The sequence below is a fragment of the Mchenga conophoros genome, linkage group LG3 (assembly GCF_057382185.1).
Source record: "Mchenga conophoros isolate Kocher_MC1m ecotype Shallow Benthic linkage group LG3, M_conophoros_male_GT1.1, whole genome shotgun sequence".
NCBI classification, from domain to species: Eukaryota; Metazoa; Chordata; class Actinopteri; order Cichliformes; family Cichlidae; genus Mchenga; species Mchenga conophoros.
The window spans coordinates 84,203,538-84,213,523 of NC_140528.1; the positions used below are offsets into that span (position 1 = coordinate 84,203,538).

Genomic DNA, 9,986 nt, shown 5'->3' on the forward strand with positions numbered 1-9,986 from the left:
CTCACTGGACCCTCTACAATTCGCATACCGCCACAACTGGTCCACTGATGACACCATAGCCCTGACACTACATACTGCCCTCTCACACCTGAAGAACAGAGACATGTATGTGAGAATGCTGTTTGTAGCCTACAGCTCAGCATTCAATATCATCGTTCCCTCAAAGCTGGACAGGAAACTGCAGGATCTAGCATTGAGCAGCTCTCTCTGCAGCTGGATCCCTTACTTCCTGTCTGACAGACGCCAAGTGGTCAGACTGGACAGCATCACCTCATCCCCATCACACTGAACACTGGTGCTCCACAGGGTGTGTACTGAGCCCTCTCCTTTACTCACTCTACACCTAAGACTGCACGGCAACTAGCAATTCCAGCATCATTGTGAAGCATGTGGACAACACATAGTGGTGGGTCTTATCACCAAAGGTGATGAGACTGCTTAAAGAGAGGTCAGCGCCCTGACCCACTGGTGCTGAAACAACCATCTTACCCTCAACGTCACAAAGACAAAGGAGCTGATAGTGGACTTCCGGAGGTGCAGAGAAGCAAAAACCCCTATCACCATCAACAGAGCTGCTGTGGAGAGAGTGATTAGATTCAGTTTCCTTGGTGTACACCTGGCAGACAATCTCACTCAGGACATTTACAGGAAGCGGTGATGGAAGATGAGGAAAGTGGGGGGGGGGGGGCATCAAAGACTCCAGCCACCCCAGCCATAAACTGTTCAGACTCCTTCCATCAGGCAGGAGGTACTACGGTATCCGGTATCACACACACACATGCGTTCAAGGGCAACACATTTACAGCAGCCTCAAAGCGCACACATATATAGGGCACACACACTCAGATGTGCACACACTTGCTCATATTAGATAATATCCACACACAAGCTATGGAGCTTCTCAGCGTGCATTTTTCTTCTCTTTATTTACAAATAAGTGATGTATTTCCATTTTCCTCACCAGTCTAAGCGAGACACAGAGCGTACATCATTTGCCATATACACACAACTTTGGGCACACTAACGTTTGTCACATAGAATGTGCATGGAGCTGGCTCCGGAGGAAAAATGTTAAAATACTTAACCAACTTAAAGACCTACAGGCAGACGTGCTATTATAAGAGACTCACAGGCCTGTAAGAGGTTTGAATGAACTTAAAACACCTGAGTTTCCCAATGTGTTTTCAGCTTGTTATAATTCTAGACAAAGGGGAGTAGCAATTTTAATACATAAAAATATTAATTTCACAATACTCAACACAGTTGTAGGTCCAGGGGGCAGATTCCTAATCGTTAAACTATTTATACTTAACCAAAAGCTATGTATTGTAAGTTTATATGGTCCAAATGATGATGACCCCTCATTCTTCCACGGATTTTTTAGTACACTCTCCTAACTGCTAGATTGCACACTTGTTCTTGGGGGCGACCTCAACCTGGGGCTAAATGAAGAAATGGATAGGCTCAGTGCAGCAGGAACTCAGCGCAATTGGCAGTCCACAAATATAATCAAGCAGTATATGAGCAACTTTGGTCTTTGCAATGCTTGGAGATCCATTCACCCCAACAGTAAGGAAAATACTTTCTTCTGACATGTCTATCAATCCTACTCTCATCTCGATTATAGTCAGCAGCTCATTGCTGGGTGACATCTCAGACACTGAAATACACCCTATGGCCGTCAGTGATCATGCCCCTGTATCTTTAACCGTAATACATAAGAAGAATACTGAACCAAGTAAAAGCTGGAGATTTAACACATCACTACTCAAAGATGAAGAGTTTATCAAATACAACAAAAAAGAATGGATTCTATATTTAGGCTATAATGACATTCCTGGAACATCAGCATCTGTCCTCTGGGAAGCAGGGAAAGCTGTGATGAGTGGTAAAATAATTTCTTTCTCATCACATAAGAAGAAAGAAGAAAACTAAAATATTCAGGAACTAGAAAAAACATCAAATCCTTAGAAAAGGCTTATGTGTCCCACCAAGATCAAGAAATATTGAACTACATATGCAAAAAAAACTAGAATTAAAAAGAAAATAAAAAAAAAATAGACTAAATTCTTACTAAAAAGACTTTGCTTGAAAAATTTTGAACACAGTAGCAAATCTGGTCAATTTCTAGCTAAGCAGTTAAAAATAAATAAATAAAAAACAACCATATGTGCTGTTAAAGATTTATCTGGGAATACAACACATGTGTCACGGCCTGGAAGTTCAGCTGGTCGCTGATCAGCTGTTTCTCTCTCTATCTCTCTAGTTCTCTCTCTCTCTCTCTCTCTCTCTCTCTCTCTCTCTCTCTCTCTTTCGCCAGGGCGGAACTCATTATGGGCCCATGCCCTTGGCCCACGTCCTCGGAGGAGGAAACACCTGTGCCTCATTAGTGTGGATGGCATTTAAGCCAGGAAGCAACGGCTGTTCTTCGCTGGATCGTTGTGAGAATTGCATCAGTGAAAGTCAAGCGTCTAGCAAGTGTCTTTCCATGTAGTTGTGTGTTTGGAATCTAACGAGCGTTTCTTTGTGTGCAGACCCTCTGGACTGTTTTCCCTGGTGTTCCCTGAGCAACGAGTGTTCGAGTGGATTCGTGTTTGGATTGTTTGGAGAGAGACGAGAGTGTTCATCTGTATTTCCCCCAGAGCCCTTCCCCTCTCACCTTTTCTAGATAGCACTGCCCCGCACCTTTTGTATATACACTCATTGGACATTGTTCATTAATAATTTCTCTTGTGTGCATCAAGCCCTGGAGTCCAGCGCGTGAGTCCACCTTGTGCACCGTGACAATAACAATCCAGCCACATCATGGACTCAGCGGACTCAGCCCCCACCCAGCAGCCGGTCATCTCCACGGAAGCTATCTTGGATCGGCACGAACGAATGTTACAGTACATTAATCAGCAGCTGGCAGCACTAACTCAAGTCATCGCTCAACGGACACCGCTGATAAGCCCGCCCACTCCTTCTCCACCTGTCGCTTCACAGTTACCAGCTCATGAGCCCTCTGTGCCCGGGTCCTCCGCTCCTTCAACGTCTGCCCATGCGGAGCCTCCGGAGCGGTCGCTGCCCGTACCGGAACCATTCTTGGGTGAGTTCCGCAAGACTGCGGGTTTTTTTTTTAACACAAGTGACATTGCAGTTAAACACTAAACCACTGCCACACTCACTCCAAGTTACCGCCCTCAATGGCCATCGTCTCCTGGATATCACCCACATTACAGAGCCAATATCATTAACCCTCTCTGGTAATCATTCTGAGACGTTGCAGTTGTTTTAGTTTAAGGCTCTTCTCACTAGTCTTAGGGTTCCCCTGGTTATGTCAACACAACCAAGTCCTGGATTGGAGGAAGGGAAGCATTCTGGGGTGGGGAGAGGAATGTCATATGTCTTGTCTAAAAGCCGCAACTCCACCCGCGAACCCTCAGCCATTTGTAATTTGGACAGACCATAAAAATATGGAATATATGGTAAATGGACTGGTTCTTATATAGCACTTTTCTACTCACCTGAGCACTCAAAGCGCTTTACACAACTTGTGCATTCACCCATTCTCACAAGCACATTTTTCTAAGTGCTTCATAGCTAACATTCACACACATTCATACTCCGATGGATGCATCGGAGAGCAATTTGGGGTTAGTATCTTGCCGAAGGATATTTGGCATGCAGACTAGGGGAAGCCAGGAATCGAACCACCAATCTTCCGATCAGTAGATGACCTGCTCTACCACCTGAGCTACAGCCACCCCGCTCATATCCGGTCAGCGAAGCAGCTTAATGTCCGCCAGGCTAGGTGGGCCCTGTTTTTCACAAAATTTCAGTTTACTATAACCTACAGGCCAGGTTCCCACAACACCAAACCCGATGCTCTCTCTCGTCAATTCATTGCCTCCGAGGAGACTGCTCGAGACTCTCCCATCATTCCCCCCTCGTGTGTCATTGGGGCCCTGATGTGGGAGATTGAATCAGCCATTAGGGAGGCCCAACGAACAGAACCAGACCCAGGAACGGGTCCTCCTGGCTACTCTTTGTGCCCTCCTCTGTCCGGTCACAGGTGCTACACTGGGCACACACAGCAAAATTCACCTGCCACCCGGGAGTCCACCGCACTGTCTCACTCCTTCAGCGCTTGTCGCTGTTGATTTCGTCACGGGCTTGCCACCTTCGTCAGGTAACTCTGTCATTCTGACTATCATTGATTGTTTTTCTAAAGCAGCTCACTTTGTTGCCCTTCCCAAGCTTCCCCCATCACTGGAAACCGCCCAGCTCCTGACGAACCTCCATGGAATTCCGGCAGATATAGTCTCGGACAGGGGTCCGCAATTCACGTCTCGCGCATGGAAGGAGTTCTGTTCCTCCCTGGGAGCTCAGGTCAGTCTTTCCTCTGGCTTTCACCCGCAGACTAAAGGCCAAACGGAGCGAGCCAATCAGGAGCTTGAGGCGGCCCTCCGATGCGTGGCGTCCACCCATCAGACCACCTGGAGCAAGAAGCTCCCTTGGATTGAGTATTCCCACAATAGCCTCACCTCCTCGGCCACCGGAGTGTCCCCTTTTGAGGTGTCTCTGGGTTTCCAACCACCTCTGTTTCCACCTGTAGAGGGTGAGCATTTCGTACCCTGTCCAGCAGCACATCCGGCGGTGTCGGCGTGCTTGGAGGGCCACGTGGGCTGCCTTTCTCCGCAAAGCTGAGCGGAACAAGTGCCTGGTGGACCACCACAGGACCCCGGGACCAGTTTATGCACCCGGACAAAAGGTTTGGCTGTTGACCAGATTAATTCCGCTTAGAGCTGAACTGTCTCCTACCTTTATTGGTCCCTTTGTGATTGACTCTCTGGTGAACCCAGTGTCGGTCCGTCTTAGTAGTCTTCTTGCAAAAGTAGAGTTAATTTTACACTAAGTATAGTCACATTCTTTTAATGTAACTCTGAGGTGTATAATGATAGTAGTTAAAATCGAGTGTTAAAAATTAGTGTTTCTATTTCAAATCTAGAGGTGTTACAATGGAAACATTAACTCTTGACCTCTTAACTCTGAACTCCTACAGGGGCTATGACACTAATAGAGTAAATTCACAGACTCCGCCCCCAGCACCATAGGCTCCAATCGAAGCTGAAATGAAGCCATTTCAGAACATTTTGCTCTACATATTTAAGTTGTTTGCCATGCTTGGTAAGTCAATTTTTCAAAGATTGTTTCAATTATTATTATTAGCTTTTACTTCTGTGGCTCTTTGGAGTTGAGACAAAGCTGTGTGAAAGGCATTAGCCATGTTGCTCGGTGATAGCATAATATTCTGTTTTAGCTAGCTGAAATGTATTGTTTGCGGGCAAATACCACAGCCTTGAAAAAAAGCTTGCATGTGAATTTTCAGTCAAGTATTTGGTCAAATACACCTAAAACAATGTCTAGAATGTGAAATGTTGGTATAATGGTGCTACTTGAAGCCTGAAAATGATCTCCCATTTTAAAAAAAAACCAAAAAAACGAGCAAACAGCAGTAGCAGATGTCCTGACTGGGTTCTATGTTAGCATTTAGATCCCTCCAGAGTTTTGTTCACACGGTTTAGGTAAAAATGAAAAAGGTTGAGGTTTTACATTTAGTTCAGTATTACCTGTTGCCTGTGTCCTTGTCTTTTGGGAAAATACTTTACACAAGTAATGGCTCAAAAAGGATTCCTTTTTTTTTTTTTACTGTGCTGCAATTGATTACTGGATTATTTGTGCCATTAATTAGTGTCAACTAATTTTTATTCAATCTGTTTTGAAATTGTGGTGCACATTTCAGAATAAATGTTTTTCAAAAACCATTGCATCTTTTTAGTAAATGTTTCTTTCCAAAAGACATTTCGAGAAGTTCAGAACAGTAAAATTCCCACTTTTTAGACTTAATTAGAAGATAACTCTTACATAGTGTTTAACAAAAAATCAGAGTTAACGTACCAACTCTCCAAAAAGAGTTAAATTAACACTCTCTGGTGTGGACCCATATAGACACTTTAATAGTGTTGAAATCAAATCCGACAGTGTTAATTTGGACATGCTGGATTTGCTGTGCGGTCATCAACAAATACGCATAGACTACTCATGGAGTAAAAACATTGAAACAATAATATTGTCTCTTGATGCAGACAAAGCATTTGACAGTTCACTGGAAATTTTTATTTGCAACTTTACATAAATTTGGTTTTAGAAACTCTTTTGTAAGCTGGTTAAAAATATTATATAATTCCCCTACAGCTTGCATCAGAACAAATGACCAAACATCCTCCATCTTTTGTCTCCTGAGGGGCACCAGGCAGGGATGCCCACTCTCCCCTTCATTGTTTCCAATTTTTATTGAAATAATAATCTTAATTCTAACCAATATAAAAACCATCTAATAGATCGCATTAGTCTTGATACAGCCTCTACCACCACATTTGATAAATCCCTCTGGGCTCCTTTGATCGGCTTCATCACCTAGTGGTCGTAGGGGGTCACGGTTTGATCCTGCCTTGGCTATTATTGATGTTGATATGGGGGTAGGGACGGCCTTAGGGTCCCTGGGGATTCCCTAACCCTAATCCATACAGGTTATCCAGGTGTTTTTTTTTTTCTTTTTTTGTTTGTTTCTTTTTCTTTTTTTTCTTCCCCACCTTTCTCACCAACTCTTCTCCCCTCTATTTTTCTTTCTCTCCCTCTCTTTCTTTCTCCCTGTCCTATCCCCCTGTCATGTCTGTCCTATCTGTAACAACCTAAAATAAATACATAATTAAAATAAATGTCAATCAAATGGACCAATATGACGAGGCCATTATGATCCACTTGGTGAAGGAAATCTGCTAGGCATCTTTCTTGGCCTTCAGACAACAATTGTGATGGCTAAAGATCCAAACGGGAAAGGCAAAAGAAAAGAAGAAAAAGAAAAAAAAGACTCCAGCCACCCCAGCCATAAAACTGTTCAGACTACTTCCATCAGGCATCGACACTTCATAGACACCTCACCTTCACTTACCGGAACTCCAACATTATGCACTCCAAACCGTACATATATGCCACTTGTTTTGCACATTTCCAAATGGCGACCTATATTTATTTTTATTTTTTATTTAATTTATATAAAATATATATAATAATAAATGTGTGTGTATATATATATATATATATATATATATATATATATATATATATATATATATATATATATATATATATACATACACACTCAACAAAAATATAAACGCAACACCTTTGTTACTGCTCCCATTCTCCATGGGATGGACGTAGAGACCTAAAATTCATTCCAGATACACAATATAACCATCCCTCCCAAACAGTGGTCACAAATCAGTCCAAATGTGTGGTAGTGGGCACATCTGCCATATTGAGATAATCCATCCCACCTCACAGGTGTGCCACATCAGGATGCTGATCTGACATCATGAGTAGTGCACAGGTGTACCTCAGACTGCCCACAACAAAAGGTCACTCTGGAATGTGCAGTTTTTTGCGCTATTGGGGGTCTGGGGACCCAGAACCGGTCAGTATCTGGTGTGACCACCATTTGCCTCATGCAGAGCAACACATCGTCGCATGGAGTCTATCAGATTGTCAATTGTGGCCTGTTGAATGTTGGTCCACTCCACTTCAATGGCTGTGCGAGGTTGTTGGATATTCGTGGGAACTGGTACACGCTGTCGTATACGCCGGTCAAGCACATCCCGAACATGCTCAATGGGTGACATGTCCGGTGAGTATGCTGGCCATGCAAGAACTGGGACATTCTCAGCTGCCATCTGCCCTGAACAATGTGAACCATGATTCATCCGTGAAGCGCACACCTCTCCAACGTGCCAGACGCCATCGGATGTGAGCATTTGCCCACACAAGTCTGTTACGGCGACGAGCTGGAGTCAGGTCAAGACCCCGATGAGGACGACGGGCATGCAGTTGAGCGTCCCTGAGACGGTTTCTGACAGTTTGTGCAGAAATTGTTTGGTTGTGCAAACCAATTGTTCCAGCAGCTGTCTGGGTGGCTGGTCTCAGACGATCTTGGAGGTGAACCTGCTGGATGTGGAGGTCCTGGGCTGGTGTGGTTACACGAGGTCTGCGGTTGTGAGGCCGGTTGGATGTGCTGCCATATTCTCTGAAACGCCTGTGGAGACGGCTTATGGTTGAGAAATGAACATTCAATGCACGGGCGACAGATCTGGTTGACATTCCTGCTGTCAGCATGACAATTGCACGCTCCCTCATTGCTTGTGGCATCTGTGGCATTTTGCTGTGAGACAAAACTGCACATTCCAGGGTGGCCTTTTGTTGTGGGCAGTCTGAGGTACACCTGTGCACTACTCATGATGTCAGATCAGCATCCTGATGTGGCACACCTGTGAGGTGGGATGGATTATCTCAATATGGCAGATGTGCCCACTACCACACATTTGGACTGATTTGTGACCGCTGTTTGGGAGGGATGGTTATATTGTGTATCTGGAATGAATTTTAGGTCTCTACGTCCATCCCATGGGGAATGGGAGCAGTAACAAAGGTGTTGCGTTTATATTTTTGTTGAGTGTATATATATATATATATATATATATATATATATACACACGCACACACACGTTGACATACATATTTAGTATACATATTCAGTAATGCGCATACACTCTTATACTTGTACATATATTTATTGTTATAATCCTCAGATTGTCAAGGTTCTGGGTTGGTTCGACCCAGTATTGTGAGTTCTAATGTTCTGGTTGATTTTTGAATGATTGTCTTGTTCTCTGGTGCTTTGTTTATTATTATTTTTATTATTTGTCTATTGTTCAGTGATTGTAGTTTAGGGTTTTGTCCTCAGGTTTTGTGTTGTCATGTTTTGGTGAGGGTTTAGTTCTGTCTAGTCTGCGTCTTTGTGTAGTAATTTCTTGTTTCCTGTTTTATTGTGTTTTCAGTTTGCCTCCCTTGTCTCGTCACGTTAATCACTTGCAGCTGTGTCCCCCACCTGTGTGTAATCTCCCTGTGTTGCTGTGAGTGTATTTAAGTCGTGTCTTCTGTTGTTGTAGTGGCTGGTCCCTCTGTGTATCCATTGTATTGCATCTGTGTGTTCTCCCTGCTGTCCGTCGTAATTTGCCTCTACCCTTCCTCCTTCATGTTTGAGTTCCGGTTCGTATTCAGTAGTTTGGTTGTTTCCAGTATAGTTTAGTGTAATCTGTGTTTGCTGTTTTTCCACTTGTGCTTTGTGTTCAATAAACCACTGTCATGTAATTAATATATCCTTGGTATCCTTATTTTCTTATTATATTGTTTTATGTACTTTAATAATGAAGGTTTGTAGAGCAAGGCCACTTTTGACTCATAAACTAAGTGCTCAGCCAGACTGAAAAACAGGAAGTTAGTGTAGAGCTGTACAAGCATATTAATAAATACAGGAAGCCAGACAGAAAAGAGGAACTTTGTCATATAAGCAATGTTTGTATCGAAACTGTGACGTGTAAAGTACCAAAATAATACCTATATGAGACAAAGTTTATGATTCTAATGTTAGAGATTCTGCAACTGGCGCTTGGGCTGTGCAGGGGTCTCTCTCTTCCGGAAGATGATTGAATAAAAAGAAATATAAATGTTTTAACACACTATGAGTCCGTCTTCTCTGTTCTATCATGGGGACAAACGAATCTGGGTTTATTACCACCTTCACGACTGCCTGCAATTGGATCCTCCTTTATTTTTCCACACGGCTCACCCCACTCACCGTGACACAGATTTACTCAATTTTTATATTTTGCTTTATTTTTATGTTATTGTATTGTATTTTGCACACCTCTGTTGCTTGTAAAGCTTGCACACAAGAATTTCACTCTCATGTGCTGTACCAGTGTACCTTCACATGTGATGTGATTTGATTTGATATGATATGATTTAATTCAAAACATCCCGTCAGTATTTCACTGACAGCCCATGTTGTTTCTCTTTACAGTGTTAAACTGCTAGGAGCTAAAATC

The 9,986-nt window shown here is 43.3% G+C and overlaps 1 protein-coding gene and 1 pseudogene across 2 annotated transcripts in view; one reads left to right on the forward strand and one right to left on the reverse strand.

The window, feature by feature from the left end:
• Window positions 1-9,986, reverse strand: part of LOC146581175 (protein NLRC3-like) — a 442,961-nt gene that overhangs the window by 368,851 nt on the left and 64,124 nt on the right. The gene's annotated exons all lie outside the window — the stretch shown is intronic.
• The window catches only part of LOC146581185 (NACHT, LRR and PYD domains-containing protein 12-like), a 503,983-nt pseudogene that overhangs the window by 112,628 nt on the left and 381,369 nt on the right, over window positions 1-9,986 (forward strand). The window lies entirely within an intron of this gene.